At 34.7% G+C, this 24735-nt stretch overlaps 1 long non-coding RNA gene and 1 other non-coding gene across 2 annotated transcripts; both read right to left on the minus strand.

The window, feature by feature from the left end:
• Positions 1-4379: 4379 nt before the first annotated feature.
• On the minus strand, positions 4380-6273 carry LOC120227552. The gene is made up of 3 exons (XR_005527280.1): positions 6226-6273; positions 5370-5471; positions 4380-4667 (listed from the first exon to the last, which is right to left on the minus strand). It is a non-coding gene; the product is annotated as an uncharacterized LOC120227552 (long non-coding RNA).
• Positions 6274-11935: 5662 nt separating this feature from the next.
• LOC120227553 lies at positions 11936-12017 on the minus strand. The gene has a single exon (XR_005527281.1). It is a non-coding gene; the product is annotated as a small nucleolar RNA SNORD116 (small nucleolar RNA).
• Positions 12018-24735: the final 12718 nt, after the last annotated feature.

Genomic DNA, 24735 nt, shown 5'->3' on the forward strand with positions numbered 1-24735 from the left:
TGACGTGGATGGAGCTAGAGTATATTATGCTAAGTGAAATAAATCAATCAGAGAAAAAATAATACCATATGATTTCAGTCATATGTTGAATTTGAGAAATAAAACAGAGGAACATATGGGAAGGGGGGAATAAAAGAGAGGGAAACAAACCACAATGATGATTAATGATAGAGAACAAACTGAGGGTTGATAGAAGGATGTGGATGTGAGAAGGGTTAGATGGGTGATGGGTATTAAGGAGGGAACTTGTGATGAACACTGAGTGTTGTATGTAAGTGATGAATCACTGAATTCTACTTCTGAAACCAATATTGCAATGTATGTTAATTAACTAAAATATAAGTAAACAATTACATTTGGAAATATACAGAAATTTTACCAAAAATATTTATGCCTGGCAGCTAACTTCATGAAAAATTATTTATCTTTTTAAGTGACCAAATTTAAAATTGAAGTCACAATAAGATACCACCTCACAGCCCCCGAAATAGGTAAAACTTAAAAGAATTAGAATGTCCAATGTTAATAATGACGGATATTGGCTGAAAATATCATACGACATTGTGTGAGAGTCTGAAATGGTTCCAAATATTTAATATACATTTTGGCAGTTCCTTATTAAATCAATCAAAATCTATCTTATAATCAATCACATTCCATTTTTAGGCAATTACATAAGAGATCTGTTAACATATTCAAAATAGCTAATAACTAGGAAAAAAAAAACAAAAAATGACCATCAACAGGAGAATAGGTATGTAAATTGTAATAAGTCCATTCAATGATCTGTCTGCAATTAGAAAGAAAAATTTAAACGTCTACTGATATAGGGAATAACATGGATGAATTCAAATATGATTATAATGAGTCAATGGAGCTAGACACATACTGTGTGATTCCATTTATATTAATTTCAAGGACAGATAAAAATAATGTATTACAGTGGAAATAAAAACATTGTTTCCTATGAGAATTAGGTGTGGATGGAAGGAAGAAATAAGGGAGCTTCTCAAGTAATAAAAAAAATTCTACCTCCTGAATAAAGTACTAATTATATGGGTATGTGATTAAGATGAAGTGACTTTGGCAAACTGTTGATAATGGTGGAACCTATGTTCCTGGTGTAAGTTTGTTGTTCTTTTCTCCTTATACTCTGAATGTTTATCCTGTGTTCAGAGTGATAAGTTTTATAAAATTCACAATAGAACAAATATTTCATTATACAAAAATAAGTGAAAATAAGTGGATATACATGTTTAAGAATTTACTTAGAAAACACAAAGAAATACAAATATATATATAAATAAATTAAAACAGTTTAAAAAAAACCCACACACACATTGATAAATTGTACCAAAAAGCTGATTGGGGGAAAGGAAAAGGAGCAACTAATGATGCTAAAAACCCATGAGTCCAACTTACTTTATTTAAAAAAGGCATACCAGAACTAACAAAACTGGAATGAAAATAGATATCAATTGAACTGAAAATTAAGAGAGTGATGAAAGAACTCTTTGTGTAACTTCATGTTACTGTGCTGGAAAATTTGCTTGGATTGTGATTTTCTAGGATAGAATAAGTTAAATATAAGATGAAAAACAAAACAAAACAAAACAAAAAACAGTCACTACAGAAAAAAATGAGAAAATTATCTAGATAGCCTCAGTTCTTCAAACCACCAAAATAAAGGATCGTTCAGATTATTTAATTGATGTTTTCCCTTAGCCATTCTTATAATGTTAAAGGTTTTCAATCCATTCTATCTGAACACAGAATATCCTCAAAATTAATTTAACACACCCAGAAAATCTGATATCAGACTATGACAAAAATAGACAGAAAATTATAGATCAACTTCATTAATAGTATACTTGCAAAAATCCAAATCAAATTAAGATATTCATAATTTCGTAAATTTGGAGCAAAACATTTTTTCCAAAACATTTTTACCAAATTGTTAATTCAAGGAATAAAATAAAATGTCAATAATAGAATTATTTTACAATAATAAAAGTTTAATTGAAGAATAATACAACTGTTTAGCAAAAAACATTTATTACATCTACTACCCGGTTTTCATTAAATTTCTTAGAAATATATAAAAGATAGGAAACTTACCTATATGATATAGAAAAATATCTCAAATTTAAAATTCACATATTGCATTAATGATTGAAGTCACCTAAATAAAAATAACTTACCAATTAGGATTAGGACCTGATACCACCCCTAGCAGAATCCTATACACAGGATAGAACTGCAAACCAATAAATAAATAGACAGTTTTCTTAGCTAAGTTATAGCTCTTGTATTATTGAAATATCTTACTCATTTAAGCAAATATAACTCATTTATCAGACAAAAATTTGATTACCTAGACTCACATCAAGGACTTCATATTACTCTTTTACCAACCTTAAACTATTGTATGCCAAATTTTGTGCATTCATAACCATTTCCATTTTTTGAAAAGCCCACCTCAAACCATATCAGCCCAGATCCTAAAGCCTATTTTGAAACACTACTAAATATTGTCAAAGTGGTGTTTTCCCTTGCTTTAGTAAGTTTAACTCACTCATCTTTTCTGGATGATAGTTCTTTCTTGGAGTCTTTTTGATTAATACACCAGGAACAATGTTCTGGTCAAACCCAATAAACTTTACATTAAAAACTAATTAAATCAAGTGTGGGTAATAGCTCCACATTTCTTTAAATGCTCTGAAAGTGCCAGTCAGTGAACATTATCAACATAATTAAATCAAGATCATTTGGAAGGAGAGAATAAAAATGATATGTATTTGCAAAGGATTTGGTATGTCCTTTGAGAAAATCTGAAAAGTCATGAGAAGAGTAAGGTGACCATTTACCCCCCAAAACAAAATTTTCAGGTATAGAAAAAAATATCAAGAAAATAAACTGAAAGAAAACCCCCAATACAAAGTGAAAATGTTAACAGTAATTAAAATTGTAGAATAAAAAGAAAGACATACCTTGTCCTTGGATAGGAAGACTTATATTATTAAAAACCAATTCCCCCTAAATTAATTTATTAAAGTTGATGAAATTGCAGTCAAAACTGTAATTTCTTCCAACAAGAAGAGACATGAGACAGGAGGCAGAAGAAGAGACACACATATCCACAGAACAAAAATGGTGCCAGTCACAGATGAAATACAGCATATGTGCAAGATGGCATTACAGATAAATGGGCAATTATTGGCAAATAATCGCAAGTAATGGCAAATAACTTGGCAACTTTAAGATTTCAAATCAAAAAAATTTCTCATGATTTAATAATTTGAATAAAAGAAACACAAAAGAATAAGAAGTTAACATAGGTGAACGGTTTTATGAAATCAGTATAAATATTTTTTCCAAAATGACATGAATCTCAGAAGCCATAAAAGCAAACATGGTTATACTTGGACATATAACAATCATACGCATTCTTTTAACAAAAAAGAAGTATAAAAGTTCATAAAAATATCTATAATGCTTCACAATCCAAAGCTTATTCCCCCAAGAATAAATGAGCTCTTCAAAACCAGAAATCTAAACCCCACCCCTAAAATTGGACATAAAGAGGAAATTAAAGAATACAGATGGCTAATAAACATATGAAAAAAATGATCAAACTTAAAAACAAAAAAAATACAATTTAAGACAATAGTTTGGGCTATTACATTGGCAAAAAATTAAATATTTATAAAATCCATTATCTGTGAAATTGTGGGAAAGCTGGCAAATTCATTGATTGCCATTTTAGGAAAAGTTGTTACCACATTTTAAGGATATCTTGTAATAATTTTAAATGTGCATATCCTTAATCCCAGTATTTCAAGTGCTAAGTAATTCATTATAGTGTAATAGACAAGTGCAGAATTATTGATAGGGAGTTTCATTGCACAGAAATTTGGTGCTAACATAAATATGTATGAATGAGAAATACTTGTAACATTTAATTCTATTTCATCTACAAAACAGTAGTGCAATCATTCAACAAATGACACAGATGTGTATTACTGAAATAGAAAAGAATATTAAAAACTGTTAAATGAAAGACAATTTGCAGAAGAGTGTGTACGATATGGCCCCACTTCCAGAATCCCTCAAAAATAGTTTGTGTGTATCTACTGTATGTGTGCATCTAAACACTTAATGAATGCACACAGCTCTCTTAATAGAAGACAACTTGGGGGGAGGGTAAAATTGGGAGAGAAGAGGGAACTTAATTTTTATATATTTAATATTTAGATATGCCTTGAAGTTTTGAAAAAATTGTGTAAAGTTTTTAAAAAATATATCCAATATTTAAAATTTACCATACGGCAAATGGAAATTATAAATGTATATTTATGGGAGCACTGAGAAATTCCATCATTTTGAGTTTCTTGTGCAATAATATTTCCTCTACTGAGGCTCCTGGGATTGAGTCAAGTGGCAGCAAGGGAAACAGTCACCATGCCCAAATTAAAGTCTCATCGATGATATCCCAACATGAGCATTTCTCAGTTAAGCATTTCTTATCTGCAGGAGGTGTCCACTGCAACACAGGAAAGAGATGATTCTCCAAGCATAAAGAAGACTGTATCATTGTTTTGGTGAAGTTTGTGGTAGAAGTAATGGCACCCTCAGTAATAAATCCACCTCTCATTTGTAGTCATCACCTGCAAGGATACAGCAGGGAGAATTGGCAAAGCTGTGGGACACATTTTCTTAGGAACCTGTTGGGGACTATGAAATTCTTAAACACTCTACCTCTACATGTCCTGGAGTGAATCCACCCAGGGGACACAAAGAAAGCCACATTTTCAGCTGCTGGGTCCAAACTGGCCAGAAAAATTACTTTAAATCTTCTTAAATCTAACATCAGTACTACTTTTGCTTCCTTGCTGGGCTGAAAAGTGATAGGCACTTTCCAACTATTTCATATTTTTATCTCTTTCCCTATGTATTGGCTCCTTAAAGTTCTAGGTCACTCATTCATTTCATCAATATTTTCAGACAAAAATAGTTGTCTTCCCTCCAGTCTAATAGTTGTTGAAAACCACTGAATCTCTTGCAAATGATGCTCTGTTAACACAATGGATATAGCCAATCAGGAACTTAGTTTTTGAATAAGAAAAGTTAAGGAAATCATTATTATTAACCATAACCATACTAACTGAAATGTAGAAAATCTATGAACGTATATAAGAAAAGCTGTATCTCTTATCTCACTATGTATTCTGGCCTTTGAATTTAATTAGAATATAACCAGAAGTTATCAATCTTCAGAAAATTAACATCTAATTTTCTGCCCAGACATGCTTTCTTTTAGAAAGCAAGGACTATTCTGGAAAACAAAAAACAAAAAACAAAAAACTTACCTTCACAAGGTAGCACTTGGACAACAGTCCCTTTGTTTGGAGTCTTATTTCAAGGATTTACTGGTATCACTGACTCCCAAATGAGTTCCCAAGAAGTGATCTCTTGAAGGGGAAAAAAAAAAAACAAGAAATGACACTTCCAATGAAAAATGTAATTCAGCTGGATGCTGGGAAGTTATTCTTTGGTACTATTTCATATTGATTTCATTTGGAAGCCACTTGTTACTCACATAAAACTCTGAAACTATAGCTAGTTGTACCATAACTCTATATATTTCAATATCAGCATATTGTATCAAAGCCCTTATTTCTTGTGCATTTCCAAAATTGACTGGATTGCCTAAATCCCACTAAAAATTATGTCTCTTCCCCCCCCCATCATTTATCATTTTCTGCTTGTTTGGCCAGGCTACTTACAAAATCACTCAATATAATATATTTATGTATCTCAGTAAAAGTTTATTGAGAACATATTCCATGCCTGGTAATCCATAAGTAGTTGTACATAAAAAGAAACAGAAAATGTCAGGCCATAAGAAATTAAAAGCCCATATGATGATTCAAGCATAGAAATAGAAATAAAGACCTGAGAAGTAACTTAGTAAATGGTTTCTAGAGGTAGGTTTAGTTTTAGGACTGGGTTGTTGAGAAAGTCCCCATTTAGGGAGACCTGTTATTACCCACAGCTGTAATTACTAGGTACTGTAATGCCCACTATTACCTGGATCTTGGATGAGCTTTTAATATTCAGCTACAAGCAGTGTCATCAAGCTAAAGAAGAACATGATCGATCATATCCTATCCATCTTGGGCTTTGTTCCAATAAACATGCAGTTCCCTGATAATATAGTCATACCTGCAAGTGTGTCCAAAATACCACAGGTAGGAATGGAGGACCACTGACTTAAAATTTAGTTGTCATCTTACTCTCTGGAGATGGCATTCAAGAAAGGCAAAACCATAGACAATTTCTCCTCCCTTTTAGGCCCGATCATTACCTGGCAAGGGAAAACAAGAGGAAAAATAACATTTTGAGAAAAAATATGCAGATAGAAATATAAACTTTACCTACATGCACATATAAACTATACATGTTTTTAAATCTTATACAAATACGTGTACATGTAATATAATTTAACAATAAAACATTCAAAATTGTGCTATACAGAGTGGAAGGAGTGGATGTGGCTAATTTCTTGTGTGTCACATGCACAATCCTCGAACATCTATTGCTCTCCCTACATCTTGGCATCCAATAGACCAAAAAAAAGGCTGGCTATTATTTTTAATAGAATGCTCTTTTCTATTAATGCTAAATGTTATAAAACATTTTTACTATTATATATAGATTAATAAAAACATGGTTTTTCTATTACCATCTTGTGAAGTACAAAAGAAGCTCCCACAGTTCCATCGGCAACAGATAATTGTTTCTAGCTTATGAATTTTCACAAGACCATCTTTAAAAGAAAAAATGCATGTTAATAACATCTAAATATTTGGAAAGATTGGATTAAACTTAAACTTAATTTCTCTTTTATAACAACAGTCTAATATTTACCCCAAAGCAATAATAGTGTGAAAGGATACATTCCTGTGCAAGAATCATAAATGTACTATTTTTCATCCAAAAGTATTTATAAATACAATATTTTTATCTATGATTTTGAAGAAAGAACACACTGTGTGTCATCAGTTTTAAACAACTTTAATAAAGTGTAGATGTGATAAAATAAAGAGCACATTTCATTACTGTATTCGGAATATCCCCAAAAATGCCCAGACCAATGACTTACATTAGATTTAGTGATCTCAAATTTGCTGATTACTCATTAAAAAAATAAAATAAATATAGAATTGTGTGTATCCTAAAGCAATGTCCTAACCATGTCTTTCTGAAGTCATCTGCCAAACACCATTATCACAAAGTTAATCAAATGTATTTAGGTTTTCTTTTTTTTTTTTTTTATCATGTCAACCATGAAAATATCTTGAAATACTAGATTGCTATAAAGGTATAAAATTTTAACTTTAAAAAATTTTTTAATGTTTTATTTATTTCTAGGAGAGAGAGAGACAGCGTGAGCAGGGGAGGGTCAGAGAGAGGGAGTCACAGACTGTAACAGGCTCCAGGCTCTGAGCTGGCAGTCAGCACAGAGCCCGACGCGGGGCTCGAACCCACGAACCGCGAGATCATGACCTAAGCAAAAGTCGGACGCTTAACCGACTAAGCCACCCAGGCGCCCCTAAAATTTTAACTTTTACAATAAAGAAAAACTAAGCATAAAACGTAATTTTTACAGTATGCTTTTGTCTTCAGAATATACACATATTGATGTAATACCATTGTCTTCTTTATTTTATTTCCTGTTTCCTGACAAGTTTAGAAACACTTGTCACAATGTAGCAGCTTCAAATTCTATTTTCATACATATTTTCCCCAAAATAATCTTAGCTAAATTTTCAATAACAGATAAAGATGTTATATTTTTAATAAGATCTACATATTTCATGCATTGAGATACATGTTAGTAGCTCTAGATAATTTGTTTCCAATAGAACTTTGGCTCCTGCTGAACTCAGGTTTATAAATCTTGGGGCCAGAGTAACGGTATATCATTCTGCATACATAGTTCTCTGGTCTAAGAGTAAATTTGGTCCTGAAAATTTCTGTTGGTAAATAAGTGAATAGGGATTTTGGAGTTTTCTGAAAGTCCTAATGGAAGACAAGCAGCCTTTCCCTCCAAAGGAACCACAGAGACACAGTTATTCAAAAAGTATTAAGATCTACGGTGGGAAAATGTATCATAGAAGAGAAAGATATTGAGTCTAAATGGGAAAAGAAACACATTCTTCTAAAGTCACTCTCTCTGCAAAGCCTGTTACTACTGAGGAGTTCTTAGCAAACTGTACTAACTGCTATGGCTTCTATCACACTTGATTGTTACACAGTTAGGTGGCAGAAACATATTAATTTCTTTAGACTTGTATGACAGTGTATCTCAACCTTTTTTATTATCACCTGCCTGGATATCCTTTTTAGACATTTTCCCCTACTTTTCACTCCCTCCCCAATTATAATATCACAAATATTCTGTATATCTGCTTATGAATGGGGGCTATTTGGAGGGCCATGAACCACTCAAACATTTAAGTTTTTTGTTTTTATTCCCAAGAACTAATTTACACCTCAGAAGTATGGCATCAACTATTTTGAGAATCATGATGTACAATAATTTAAGAAAAATAACAGGTAGAGAGCCTGTAGGGTCTTCCAGCTTACAATGAAATGTGTTTGGGGTAGTTTCCATTCTATTCTAATGCACATACTCAACAGGACACACTACTGAGGGCTCAGGGATGTTCTTTCAACCACATACTGCACTTTGGCCCAATATAATCTTTATGCCCCCAAAAAGTAACGATGCCTTTATGCTTTGGGATAAGTATATAAATGTCAAAAATTCTAGAATTCACAGGAATGAAAATCATGGAGGACTCACCATATTATTAATGTATATATCTGATGTGATTACAAAAGGTCTCCTAAAATAGATTAAATTATTGGCTAGTCTAAAAAAATATTGGCTGAAATATAGGTAAATCTGAATCAGTGATATTATATTGTTAAGGGACCTTCTGGAAGCGTTGCAGAGATAACCATTGGTGACAGTGAAAATTTAAGCATCAGTGGTTAGTTGCTGAGACTTAAGTGCAACTAAAACCTTGGATTTCTCAATATCCATCTGCCCTCAGGATAATATGAGACAAATAAAACATTTCTAATGGAGGGGCTCCTGGATGTCTCAGTCAGTTAAGCGTCTGACTTCAGCTCAGGTCGTGATCTCACAGTTCGTGGGTTCGAGCCCCGCATCAGACTCTGTGATGACAGCTCAGAGCCTGGAGCCTGCTTCAGATTCTATGTCTCCCTCTCATTCTGAACCTCCCCTGCTCATGCTGTCTCACTCTCTGTCTCAGAAAGAAATAAAACATTAAATTTTTTTAAAATTTCTAATGGAATCTAGGCAGTCAGTAGTGATGCCCCTGTTTCACTCCTAACTCTAGTGATTTATGTCTTCTCTGTTTCTTGTTCAGTGTAACTAAAGGCTTGTCAGTTTCATTAATCTTTGCTTTTGGTCTCATGGGTTGTCTTCATAGTCATTGTGGGTTTTATTTTTATATCATTAATTTTTGCTCAAATCTTTATTATTTACTTCCTTTCACTTAATATTCTAGTTTAGTCTTTTTCTAATTTTTAAGGTGGAAGTTTAGGTTATTTATTTGATGTACTTGTACTTACTCTTTTCTGATAGCCATTTAAAACTATATATTTTCTAGGACATCTGGGTGGCTCAGTTGGTTAAGCCACTAACTTGATTTTGGCTCCTATCACGATCTCATGTTTTTTGAGGTTGAGCTCTGAATCAGGCTCTGTGCCAGGTTCTACACTGATGGCACAGAGCCTGCTTCAAATAATCTCTCTCTCCCTCTCTCTCTCTGCCTCTCACCTTCTTGTACTGTCTCTCTCAAAATGAATAAACTTATTTTTTTAAATGTTTGCTTATTTTTGAGAGAGAGAGAGGAGAGGCTCAGAGTGTGAGTGGGGGAGGGGCAGAGAGAGCAGAAGACACAGAATCCAAAATAGGCTCCAGGCTTTGAACTGTCAGTACAGAGCACATCACAGGGCTCGAACTTATGAACCATGAGATCATGACCTGAGCTGAAGTCTGAAGTCCAACTGACTGAGCCCCCAGGTACTCCTTAATTTTTTTAATTATAAATTTTCCTCTAAGCATGTCTTTATATGTATCCCATTCAATTATGAAAAAAGTTTTTTTTATGAATTTATCTTTGAGCCATGAGTTCTTTGAAGTATATTAATTTAAAAATATTTTGTGGCTTCCCAGATTTATTTGTATTGATTTCTAATTTAATTCCCATATGGTCATAGACAATACTCTACATGATTTTATTCCTCTGAAATTCATTAGGTCCAGTTCTATGACTTAGCATACGATCTTTGCTGGAGAATAATCCAGATGTGTTTGAAAATAATTTGTTTTCTGTTGTTGCTAAATACAGTGTTCTATATACATATAGATATAGATATAGATATAGATATAGATCTATAGATATAGGATCAAATTGATAACATTGCTCAAGTATTCTATAACCACACAGATTCTCTAATTGGTCTATCAATTACTAAGAAGAAAGTACTAAAGTGTGTAGTTATTATCACTGAACTGTACTTATCCCTTCAACCACGTCTGTTTTTCCTTTGTTATTTGAGGCACTGTAGTTAGGTGATTAAGTTATCTTTCGATCTATCAATCATATATCTATCTATGTATCTGCTTAATTAAACCATCTATCATTATATATTATCCTTTTTCATTTCTAATAACATTTTACCTTAAAGTCTGTTTTCTCTGATGTCAGAATAGCCATTCCAGTTCTTTTTTAGGTATTCCTTGCATAGTACAACTTTACCCATCATTTTAGTTTCAAACTATTTTTGTATTTTGTTCTAAATTGTTTCTTTCACAATGTATAGATATTTAATTTTAATTGAATATCTCAGTTTCTATCTTTTAAATTTAATATAATAGTCATAGGGTTGGATTTGTTTCTGTCATTTTTCTGTTTTCCATATGTCTTACATCTTTTTGGTTCCTCTGTTAATTTTTAGCTGCTTTCTTTTGTATTAAGCAAGTATTTTGATATTATACTGTTTAAATCATTTGCTGTTTCTTTTAATATTTTTGAGTTATTGCTGAGTGCTCATCCTACAATTTATAAAATATATCTTAATTCATAATAATTTCAGGTTAACACTAACTTCATTATATAGCCTTTATATGTCTTGAACTCCATTTCAGAAAGGTGCTTCTGTCACTCATGTTACCATATATTCCAACAGATAAATTATTGATGCTATCATTGATCCAGGCATGTTTATAACAATGACTATGATCATGAGATAGGTGACACTAAACATTAAGGATTTTGTAATCATTCGACACTATGTTCATGTTTTGAAGTCAGGGAGACCAGCAAACAATAGCTGGCTAGCATAGACAAAATCTTACTGTCATTTGGATCATTATAATTCCTTAAAAGAATATCAGTATTCTTGGGGAAAAATGCATTCCTACTGCTTAATTTCCATATATTTGATTCATATAATAGAGAAAAGAAAAGCAAAAATCCATAATCTCTTTAGATTTTGACCATCTAACTGCCCTCAAGGAACCAGTCATCACAGAAAATAAGCAGCTCAGATAAATATGTAAATGGCTCATGTGTAAGCACAACCATTTCTCAGATTCCCAAAACTCATGTGTTAGTTCTCTAGGGTCTCTTTACTACGAGTGTATTTAGTCTACCAGCTAAGCACTCAAAGATTCAGTTTCACCCCCAAATTGGATATATATAGACCAGTATATAATTCAATGCATGCAAACAGCTTAGCTTTGGAATATTACAGTTCGTGCTCATACCACAGAAATGAAAACACAGATATTCCCCTTGTACATATTTTGTTTATGATGACTATTTGTGCTGGACCTCAGTTTGAAAGATGCAACTGCATAACTCATTTTATTCAGAATTTTCAATGAGGTCAATTATACTCATCATTGATACACACACGTTTGTAAAATAGGATACTGTGTACCTTCAATAAATGAAAGAAATTGAGCAATGTGGAGTTCATCACTCCGAGACACACTTATCAACCCTATTCAGTTATGGTGACCAGCCTCTACATCAAATGTCCAGATTTACCAAGTGAATATCTTAGAAGGACCTTATGTTAGAGTATTACATAATCCCTAAAAGAGAGTTCAATATGTTAGGAACAAATGCTTTTTTTTTTTTAATTTTTAATGTATTTTTTAAAATTTATTTCTGGGAGAGAGAGAGAGACAGCGTGAACAGGGGAGGGCCAGAGAGAGGGAGACACAGAATCTGAAGCAGGCTCCAGTCTCTAAGCTGGCAGTCAGCACAGAGTCCGACGCAGGGCTCGAACACACAAACCGCGAGATCATAACCTAAGCGAAAGTCAGACGCTTAACCGACTAAGCCACCCAGGAGTCCCGGAACAAATGCTTTCTGAGAATTATTAAGAATTCCTACTGGCCCTTGAGGATGGGCATTTCCTTCATGTCATATCTCAAGAGTAATGAATAAATGTTTTCATGTGAAATCTCTGCTTTATCCATGTTGCCCTGTGGGAATAGAGTAAAAGTGTAGGAAAATGAGAAGTAAAGGTGTCCATTGGCCTGCCAGAGGCACAAGATGGGAAGTTCTATAATGTACTCTCACTGACTAAGCTAATGTATTGCTCTCCTAAGATGTTATCCCAATGATATTTTGTTAATTTCTAGCTTCTATCGGAGCAAGTATTGTCCAATATTTTCTGCTAGAAAAATTCAATGAGCAACCAGAATATCTCCACATGCTTAAAGTTGAGGAAATGTTGCCTAGTGAAAAATTCAATTATAAAAATAAATATATATCTATGTAAATTCAAACACAGAATTATTTTATACTCAAAGATAATCCAGTCATTTGGGGAGGAGGAAATTACAAAAAGTCATTATTGGAGAATAAAGAACAGTTGTCTAAAAATCGTTTACAACACTTGCTTGAGCTCAGGAACATGGCATTTTCAGAGGGCACACAGGGTTATGCTATACCTAACTGCACAGTGTGGTCACAGCAATACATGCAGGACTCACATAGGCAGAATAAGTATGACATCTGACTAAAGGAACTAGGATGATGCTTACAAAGATACATTGCTAAGGACTTTGGGGTCAGCACACTTCTCTGAAGGAACAAACTTCTCTACCACACTGGTGAGAAATTACCTTGCCATCACCTTTTTGCCCAATTCCTATATGAGGCATCAGCAGAAAGACTGAGAAAGTGCAAAATTCTGGGAAAAAAATAAACAGAATCCTTGAAGAATCACTATATTATTATTAAAGCCTCATACTATTATTAAAGCTTCATACTGGTTAAATGGACATACTCTACACGACAGAAATGAATTCCTGACTCCTTAAATAAAGAACAAAAATAATGTAGGGGAAGAGGGGCGCCTGGGTGGCTCAGTCGGTTAAGTGTCCGACTCAGGTCATGATCTCACGGTTCGTGGGTTCGATTCCCACATCAGAACCCTAGTGTCTGGTCTCTAGTGTCTGGTTATTATGAATATATGAATGCTGCTAGCCAGGCACTCAATGAGTTGCTATGTTATTCCTAAATCAGAAACTGATAGATCTCTGTATAGTTCATTACCCTTAATATATGTAATCAGGATAGAATTCAATTAATATAGTCTACTAGTAACACCAGTTGGTCAAGCTGAACCACTTCCACATTTTGGCTTAGTATGGTTTTTTGTGCTTGACAGTTCACAGAAGTGACTTTGTCACTCATTTTGTTCAGATTCCAATGAGAATAATTGATTCAGGCACACTTAAAAAAATCTTGACACTAGGGGCGCCTGGGTGGTTCAGTCGGTTAAGCCTCTGACTTCGACTTCTGACATGGTCTCGCAGTTTGTAGGTTCCAGATCCGCATTGGGCTCTGTGCTGGCAGCTAGCTCAGAGCCTGGAAACTGCTTTGGATTCTATGTCTCCCTCTCTCTCTCTGACACTCCCCTTCTCATGCTGTTTCTCTCTCTCTCTCTCTCTCTCTCTCTCAGAAGTAAACAAAACGTTTTAGAGAGGGAGGGAGACAAACCATGAGAGACTCTTGAATACGGAGAACAAACTGAGGGCTGATGAGGATGTGGGTGAGGGGAAGGGGGGTGATAGGCATGTAAGAGGGCACTTGTTGGAATGAGCACTGGGTGTTATATGGAAACCAACTTGACAATAAAATAAGAAAGAAAAAAAAATCTTGACCTTGACACATGTGACAGACACTGAACACCCCAGGTTATTTCACCCTGAGACACACTAAACCATAGTATTTAATCATGGAGGCCAGTCATCACAGTTAATGATCTGGCTTCATGGCTGATAAGCACAGCTAGAGTCATAATGTTATAGGAGTGTTACAGTGTGTTGAGAGAAATGTCAGTATCTTCAGGACAAAATGCTTATTGGTATTAGAATTCTTACTGGCTCTTGAGGATGAGATGGCAGAATTAACCCAATACTTCCGTGTCACATCTAAAGAGGAAGGAGCTATTTTTTTATTCATATGAAACTGAGGTTTTGGTTCCAATTAACCTGTTGAAATAGAGTAAAAATATGAAATATGAGTATACATGTCAATTTATCAACTATGGAAAAGACTGGATGGTTCATCATATACCTGCACATAAAATATACTATTTGGTTACTCAAATAGGATTTATTCTGATATTATTAGAAATTAGACAGAAACCTCAGGTGAATCAGCAAGTTATTAAACCTCACATAGGTTGGATTCATAGACTTTTTGCAAAACCAGTTATATTCTGGATTAGTTAAACAATTTTAAAGGAGTGCACTTGCTGTGATGAGCATTGGGTGTTGTGTAGAAGAGTTGAATGACTATATTGTACACCTTAAACTAATATCACACTAAATATTAACTAACGGTAATATAAATCAAACCTTAAAAATAAAAATGAACCATGAAAAATGAATGTATTATAAATTACCCATAGAAATCAGCATTCTGATAATTTCCAGAAGAGGAAATTTGTACAAGTAACAACATAATCAATTCCAATGGTGTGGCAGGAACAATTTCAAGCAATTCCAATATCTTTCCCTCCTATAATGCTTAGGGTATATTAGGGGAGTTGAAGGGGCACCTGGGTGGCTCAGTCGGTTAAGTGTTCAACTTGGCTCAGGTCATGATCTCATGGTTCATGAGTTCAAGCCCCGCATTCGGCTCTGTGCTGACACCCAGCTCAGAGCCTGGAGCCTGTTTCAGATTCTGTATCTCCCTCTCTCTCCAACCCTCCTCTGCTCACACTGTCTCTCTCTCTCTCTCTCAGAAATATATATTAAAAAAAACGTTTAAAAAATTTGGGGCATTGAAGAGAAAAACTTACTAATTGAAAGTTTACTATTAATATGTTACAAGGAATTAACCACATAAATGCATGTGATAACTTACATGACAAGAAAATTATAGTCACTCCTGAAGCAGAGTAACATAGAAATCATCATTTGTTAGAAGATTCTGAGGTCAAAGTTTCCCCAATTATTTCCCTTAGGATCATTTATTATAACTATAATCTACTTTTATTTTTTTAATTGAATTTCAGGTTAGTTAACATGTAATGTAGTATTGGTTTCAGGAGTAGAATTCAGTGATTCATCACTTGCATATAACACTCGGTGCTTATCCCAAGTGCCTTCCTTAATGCTCATCACCCATTTATCACATCCCACTACCCAACCCCCTCCAGCAATCCTCAGTTTGTTCTCTGTATTCAAGAGTCTCTAATGGTTTGTCCCCCTCTCTGTTTTTATCTTATTTTCCTTCCCTTCCCTTTTGTTCATCTGCTGCATTTCTCAAACTTCACATATGAGTGAAATAATATATATTTCTTTTTCTGACTGATTTTTTTCACTTAACGTAATATAATCTAGTTCCATCCATCCGGTTGGAAATGGCAATATTTCATTCTTTTTGGTCACTGAGCAATATTCCATTTTATATTTATATACATACACCACACCTTCAGTCGATGGACATTTGAGCTCTTCTGATAATTTGGCTATTGTTGATATAGCTGCTATAAACATTGGGGTGCATTGGCCCCTTGAAGTCCACATTTTTTACCCTTGGCATAAATATGTAGTAGTGCAGTTGCTGGTTTGTATGGTAGTTCTATTTTTTGAATGTTTTAAAATTTATTTTAATGGGAGGGGAGGAACAGGGAGAGAAGGAAAGAGAGAATTGCAAGCAAGCTCCCTGTTGTCAGTACAGAGCCTGACACAGGGGTTGATATTATGAACTGTGAGATGATGACCTGAGAAGAAACCAAGAGTCAGAATCTTAACCGACTGAGCCACACAGGTGCTCTGGGGGTATTTCTACTTTTAATTTTTTAAGGAAACTCCACACTATTTTAATACCAACAGTGAAAAATATTTTCCCTTTCTCACCATCATCTGCTTTTTCCTAAATTGTTAGTTTTAGTCATTCTGACAGGGGTGAGGTGGTATCTCATTGTGGTTTTGATTTGTATTTCCATGATGATGAGTGATATTGGACATGTTTTCATGTGTTTGATAGCTATCTGACTGTCTTCTTTGGAAAAGTGTCTGTTCATGTCTTCTGCCCATTACTTTGCTGGGTTCTTTGGGGGTTTTGGGGTTGATAAGTGTGACAAGTTCTTTACAGATTTTGGATACTAACCCTGTATCTGATAGGTCACTTGCAAATACCTTCTCCCATTTCATCGAAGTGGCTTTTAGTTTTGCTGATTGTTTCCTTTGTTGCATAGAGGTTTTTAATTTTATGAAGTCCTTTTGTTGATTTTTTGGTTTTGGTTTCCTTGCCGTTGAAGACATGACTACTAGTAAGATGTTGCTGTGGCTGAGATCAAAGAGGTTGCTGCGTGTTTTCTCCTCTAGGATTTTGATGGTTTCCTATCTTATATTTTGCTCTTTCATCCATTTTGAGTTAATTTTTGTTTATGGTGTAAGAAAGTGGTCCAGTTTCATTCCTCTTCATGTCATTGTCCAGTTTTCCCAGGACCATTTGTTGGAGAGACTGTCTTTTTTCCACTGGATATTCTTTCTTGTTTTGTTGAAGTTGGCCATATACTTGTGGGTCCATTTCTGGGTTCTCTATTCTGTTCTTTGATCTATATGTCTATTTTTGTGACAGAACCTTGCTGTCTTGATGATTACAGCTTATCGTTTACCTCTAGAATTGTGATGCCTCCAGCTTTAGTTTTCTTGCTCAATATTACTTTGGCTATTTGGAATCCTTTCTGTTTCAATACAAATCTGAAATTCTATCAATTTCAATAGATTTATTTTTTGTTCAAGGGGCGTGTGGGTGGCTTAGTCGATTAGGCGTCTGACTTTAGCTTAGGTCATGATCTTGTGGTTCGTGGGTTCGAGCCCCGCATCGGGCTCTGTGCTGGCTGCCAGCTCAGAGCCTGGAGCCTATTTCAGAGTCTTTGTCTCCCTCTCTCTCTCTGACCCTCCCCTGCTCACTCTGTCTCTCTCTCTCCTAGAAATAAATAAATAAATAAATAAAATATTAAAATAAAAGATTTCTATTTTGTTCCAGCTGTGAAGAATGCTGGTGTTATTTTAAGAGGAATTGCATTAAATGTGTACATTGCTTTGGGTAGTATAGATATTTTAACAATATTTGTTATTCCAATTCCTGAGAACAGAATGTGTTTCCATTTCTTTATTTCTTCTTCAATCCTTTCATAATATTTCTATAGTTTTCAGCATACAGATGCTTTACCTCTTTGCTTGGTTTATTCCTAAGTATCTTAGCGATTTTGGTGCAATTGTAAATGGGATAAATTCCTTGATTTTGCCTTCTGTTACTTCATTATTGGTGTGTAGAAATGCAATGGATTTCTCTATGTGGATTTATATTCTGTGTCTTCTTTGAATTCACATATCAGTTCCAGCAGGTTTTTCTGGTGTCTTTTGGGTTTTCCATGTAGAATATCTTGTCATCTGCGAAGAATGAAAGTTTGACTTCTTTCTTGCCAATTTGGACACTTTTTATTTCTTTTTGTTTTTTGATTGCTGAGACTAGGACTTCCAGTACTATCTTAAACAACAGCGGTGAGATTGAACATCCCTATCGTGTTCCTGACCTTAAGGGAGCTCTCAGTTTTCCCACATTATCAATGATATCTGCTGTGGATCTATAATCCACCTTTAAGTACATATAAAATTAGCTGAAGAAATATTACCAAATTAAATATGCCTCGAATACCAAGAACTGGGAATTAATCATTTCATGATTTTAAAATGTTTTGTGTAGCATATATCTGAATACTTTAATTTTTTAAATGTTTTTATTTATTTCTGAGAGAGAGAGAGACAGCATAAGCAGGGGAGGACAGCGAGAGGGAGACACAGAATCTGAAACAGGCTCTAGGCTCTGTGCTGTTAGCATAGAGCCTGATGCGGGGCTCGAACCCACGAACCGTGAGATCATGACCAGAGTCGAAGTCGGACACTCAACCGACTGAGCCATCCAGGCACCCCCTGAAACCTTCACTTTAATGTCTAGAAAATTGTCTCCTGGATGATAGTAGAAAACAACTATTCCACAACCTGTGACTGTATAATCAATCAAATTAAAACACTCTAAAACATTCTCATGAATAAAAACAACTTTACAATTATCAATTGCTTGCTTTAGTTAAGAGATAAAAGCCAAAAAGACTCATAGGTTCTTCAATTAAGCTATATAATTGACCTCAATAGACTGCTTCTTATTAAGAATATTGTAAGATCTAAGGAAATATTATGAATGAGTTAAGTAGGCAAAACCATTTCCTACTGAGATCATTAATTATGTACTTGTTCTCCGTGGTCTGTTTAGTATGAATATATGGATGGCACCTGTGAAGCAAATAAAATTTTACCATTATACCCAAAATTAGATATGTATAGGCAATTGTACAATTAATGTTGCTTAATCTATGCAGTCAGATTAGCTTTCAAGTACTCTGTTGGTACTACTACCTGACCAACTGAATTCTTTACACAGTTTTTGCTTTTCATGGTACCTATTCTGGAGCTCAGCTCATAGAAGTTACTTGTTATTCATTTTGTTCAGATTTTAACAAGATCAATTTTTTAAAAACTTTATTGATGTGAGCATATTTATAAAATAGGTCTATAGAATGACATATGTGACAGACACAAGAATTCAGGATTCTATCACCCTGACACATGCTTACCAAGCCAGCCCCATGGCTGACCAGCATAGCCAGTCTTATTGTTATTGGAGTATTATGATTCCCTAATAGGAATATCCGCATTTTTAGGACAAAATGCTTACTGATTTTAGAGTTCACAAAGGCCATTGAGGATGGGTCGCAGAATTATTCCCAATACTTTCTTTCATGTCACACATCAAGGAGAAGGAATAAACTCATATATGTGAAACACCTAGTTTTGGGTCCACACTTGCCTGTGGTTAAAAAGTTCAGTATGGAAAGATGCACATCATATATAATTTAGAACTATTTATCAAAGTTGAATTAGGCAGGAGTACTCACTGTGCACCTTTCTGTAAAAATATACTAATTCATTATTCCTATCGGATATTTGTGATTATTCAAAGTAGAAGCGTAAAATCTGAAAAATAAAGAGGACTGAAGCATCACATTTCCCCACAGTTATTAATGCTAATAATAGTTTGTATTAATCAACTATACAGTAACGGAATTAAATTTTTTATTACTTAAAAATAATAAGACAACAGAGATACATAAACTTGCTTCAAGTTTGGTGTCAACATCAGGAACGTATTGATTTTTCCCTTCCCAGATAAGGGACCACTTCAAAATCAGCAGTGATGAGATTCCATGGAAATCAGATACTACACTCTATCTACAAAGTACATAGGGTATTAAAGAAGCTACAAAACAAAATTTCCCTAATGGAATATTTAGTTATAAAAATTTATAAGAATAACCATAATGAATATTCATTGAAACATCTGATGACAATAATTATTATGCTCACAATTTTGATCACAGTAGGACAGCAATAATTTTTTCTAATATATTTGTATCAAAATTTCCCTGGTACACTCACTGAGAGATGATTTATTATACCTAGGATGTTCCTCTACACATATTAAAACCAATTGATGATATTTGAAAGTTGCTAATGAAATTCATGTAAGAATATAAGAATTTAAAATATAACTGTCTCTCATATAAAAATTTTAATCTACCATGTAGTTGAAGCCATCACTCAACAGTATGTGACATTTCTTCCTTAAATTGTAGAATAAAACAAGGAAAACAATGTGTAAACAACTCCTACAATTCTACTATTTGGGTTGACCAACGAATTAAAATAAACTGTGAAGTTTCATCATAGAGTACCTACTCTTGAAACACACATTCTTCCACTTAATAGAAAATCAAAAGTAAAATACATATATTTGGATGTTGACTATCTAATCTCACTAACGGCACTGAACATCACTCAGAAGTTTCCAGCAGCTCAAATATGTGAATAGTTAAAGTGTACTCATAAACATTTCTCATGGGACTCATCACTTATGTGGTAGTTGCCCTGGGTATACTTATGACAGATGTGTAGACACTGGGAATCAATTACACAAAGAGTAGTTATATCATCCCACAATTGGTTATATAGACCTTTCTACAACTCATTTTCTCTAGAATATGCCAGCATGTTTGTTTTCTAATAACTTTGTATTTTTTTTTAATAACATTTGCTGACCAAAGAGAATTCTCTTCCACATTTTCACTTAGCATGATTCATGGACTAGACCTTAGGTCATAAAAGTAATTTTTGTTTCTCACTTTTTCATATTCCAACAAAATAGTTTGAGGAGCCATCATTTATCCAGGCACATTTATAAAAGGGACCATTGTAATGAGATACATCACAGACACTGAGCATTCAGGAATTTAGTACAGTAGGAGACATTGAACAACACTAGAAGACCAGAATCACTGGTGACCACATTGTGAGTAGAATAGCTAGAGGCAGATTGTCACTGGAGTGTTACAATACCCTGAGAGGAATGTCAGCATTTTCAGGACAAAATGGTTACTGATGTGAGAATTCCCAATGGCTCTTTAGGATGTTTTGTCATAACTATGCCTGAAGTGCCATATCTTCTTCATGTCATATCTCATGGGATAAACTTTTTCAAATGAAACTCATCTCTATCCACTTTGAACTATATAGTAATAAAGCAAATATATATATTATATTTATATATAATTATATATATAATTAATATTAATTTGTCAACCTAGCCAAAGATGGTAAGATTCACTGTGCACCTAAATTTTATATTTGGGTCCCTGGGTGGCTCAGTCGGTTGAGTGTCCGACTTCGGCTCAGGTCATAACCTCACGGATCGGGGATTCAAGCCCTGTATCGGGCTGTGTGCTGACAGCCAGCTCCGAGCCTGGGGTCTTTTTCAGATTCTATGTCTCCCTCTCTCTCTCTGGCCCTCCCGTGCTCACACTGCCTCTCTCTCTCTCTCTCTCTCTCTCTCTCTCAGAAAGATGAAGAATGAGAGAGAGAGATCTTTCTCAGGTCTCGAATCCATGATCTGTGAGATTATGACCTGAGCCAAAGTCGGATGCTCAACCAACTGAGCTACCCAGGCGCCCCAAATTTAAATAAACTTAAATTTAACGTAATTAGTTATTATTCTAAGATAGTTTCAAACATTATATTAAGAAGAAAAGAGCAAACTTGTGGAGATAAAAACAGCAGACAGCATGAATAATTCACTAGATTATTAATGCATCACAGTATAAATGGAATGAGAAACTAAAATAAACAGATACAAATAAAAGATTAAAACAAGTATTTAGTTGTGTGAGAATTATTTAAAATTAGTGATGATAAACATGTTCACATGGTATGTTCATTTAAAAAATTATGCAGAACAAAATAATTAAGTCCACATCACATAAGTAATAAGAATTGTAGAAAAAGAGAAACTTTACAGGTGAAAATTATATAAACATCTCATAGGATAGGCTCATTATGTCTTGATATAAGAGGACTATATTAAGTGAACTTAGGATGAATCAATATATTTTATCCAATCTTGAAAAAGAAGAAAATAATGTAAAAACATTATAAAATCACAGTGCAGAAGATGGTAGTGTAGTTGTGGGACCCAAAGCCAGTCTCATAACTTGAACACAACTACATCAGCATCAAATCATATTGGACAACTAAGAAATCTATTTGAGGATTAAGAGAACATTCTGCATAATTTCAGAGAGAGAATGTGGCAGGTACATGGTACACAGAAGAAGTGAGGAGTGGTGCTGCAGAGGGGAAGGAGTCACTTTTGCAAACAGGAGGAGGAAACAGGGTGAGAGAGAGCAGTGCATTGGATTTGTACAAGAAAATCACTCCTCCCAAAACCACTGATGGGGGGGGTGGGTAGTGAGAAATTTACTATTACCAGTTTTTACAAATAGTGAAACTAAAATTCTGAGTTCTTGGAAGTCTGTACCATTTTCTACAGTATATCCAGACTGGTGGTGGTACTCCTGGCTTCCCCCAGGAGCAGATAGCAGACAGTATGATGTGAAGATCCCCTTGGTGAAACTGGGAGAGAAAGTTACCCTTCCTGGATTGCATGTGAAAGAGGGTATAATGCCTCTCCAAGGACAAACAACTTGACTGGTGCCTTTAAGTGACTATTCAACCACGGGAGACATAGGTGTGTGGAGAGGGAAGATAGTGGCTGCAGCTTTTAACTGTTTCGCTGTAAACTCTAGGTAGCTGTGTGGCCATGCAACTGATTTTCTGAGACAGAACAATGCCAACCACAATGCGGCAGGGCTCTCATCTGGAGGCGGAGAGTTGGTCCATGTCTTGCTGTGTCTGTTAAGATTGGAATGTTGAACCCTACCACTGCAAAGAAAGAGGATCTCTGCAGAGGACTGACTAGTGGGAAAGAGCAGCCAAAACACAACAGCATAGTGAACACAGCATACATCACCAACACTTCCTGAATTGCCAGGCACTGGACAGTACACAAGCCATTTTTAAAACAGTAGTACTATCGGCTGCAGGAAACATAACATGCATTAAAAACATGTAGAAAACAGAAATTTTTCCAAGATCATGACAGAGAAATCCTCCCCCAAATGAAAGGTCAAGAAAAAACACAGCCAGGGACTTGCCCAAATCAGATATAAGTAATATATCTGAAAAGAATTTATTTATTTAATTTATTTAAAAAATGTTTAGTTTTGAGAGACAGAGACAGAGTACGAGTGAGGGAGGGACAGAGAGACAGAGGAAGACAAAGACTCTGAAGCAGGATCCCGGCTCTGAGCTGTAAGCAGAGAGCCTGATGTAGGCCTCGAACACATGAACCACAAGTTCATGACCTGAGCTGAAATCAGACACTTAACCAACTGAGCCACCAAGGTGCCCCATATCTAAAGTATACTTAGTATAACAGTCATAACACTACTAGTTGGGCTTGAAAAAAAGCATAGAGGGCACCAGAAAATCACTGCTGCAGGTATCAAAGATCTAAGATCCAGTCAGGAAGAAATGAAAATTGCTAAAACTGAGCTTCAAAACTAACTGAATAAAGTGGCAATAAAGACTGAAGAAGCAAGAGACAGAGTAGGTGACATGGAAGATAAAATTATGGAAGATAATGAAGCTGATGAAAGAGGGAATGGAAATTATTACATTACAAAGGGAGAATTAGAGAAGTAATTGATTCCATGAAAAGAAACAGTATCCATATCATAGAAGTCCCACGATAAGAATGGGGAAAAAGGGGCAGAAGTTTCGTTGAACAAAATATGCCCGAGAACTTCCCTAATCTAAGGAACAATACAGGCATTCAAGTCCAAGGGTCACAGAGAAACAGATCAACACCATGATACATCATAGATAAACTTGAAAAATACAAAGATAAAGAGAATTCTGAGAGTAGCTATAGACAAAATGCCCTTAACCTCTAGGCGTAGACATATAAGGTTAGCAACACTGAAATTGGCAGGCCAGAAGGGAGTGGCAGGAAATATTCAATGTACTGTAATAGTTAAATTATGCAGCCATGTATTCCTCACGTAGCAAGGCTGTTAATCAGAATAGGAGAGATAAAATATTTCCTAGTCAAATAAAAATTAAAGGAGTTTGTGACCACTATGCAAGAAATTTTAAGGAGGAGTCTTAGTGGAGAAAACAACCACCACCACCAAAACAAAGCAACAAGAATAACAAAGGTCCAGAGAACAACACAAGTAACAACTTTATGGGCAACACAATGGCACTAATTTCATCTGTCAATAATCATTCTGGATTTAAATAGAATAAATTCTATAATCAAAAGATACAGGATTTCAGAATGAATACAAAGACAAGATCCATCTATATGCTAACTTCTAGAGACTCATTTTAGACCTGAAGACACCTGCAGATTGAAAGTGAGGGGATAGAGAATCATCTATCATACTAATGAATGTCCAAAGAAAGCCATAGTAGCCATACCTATACCAGACAAACTAGAATTTAAAACAAATACTATAACAAGAGAGGAGCAAAGATTATGTGCCATAGATAAGGGGTATATCAGTCAAGATCTCATATTTGTAAATATTTATGACCCTATTTTGCAGTACCCAAAGACATAAAGTCCAATT

This window comes from Hyaena hyaena, unplaced genomic scaffold (genome assembly GCF_003009895.1).
Source record: "Hyaena hyaena isolate Hyena2069 unplaced genomic scaffold, ASM300989v1 scaffold_2498, whole genome shotgun sequence".
Taxonomy (NCBI): domain Eukaryota; kingdom Metazoa; phylum Chordata; class Mammalia; order Carnivora; family Hyaenidae; genus Hyaena; species Hyaena hyaena.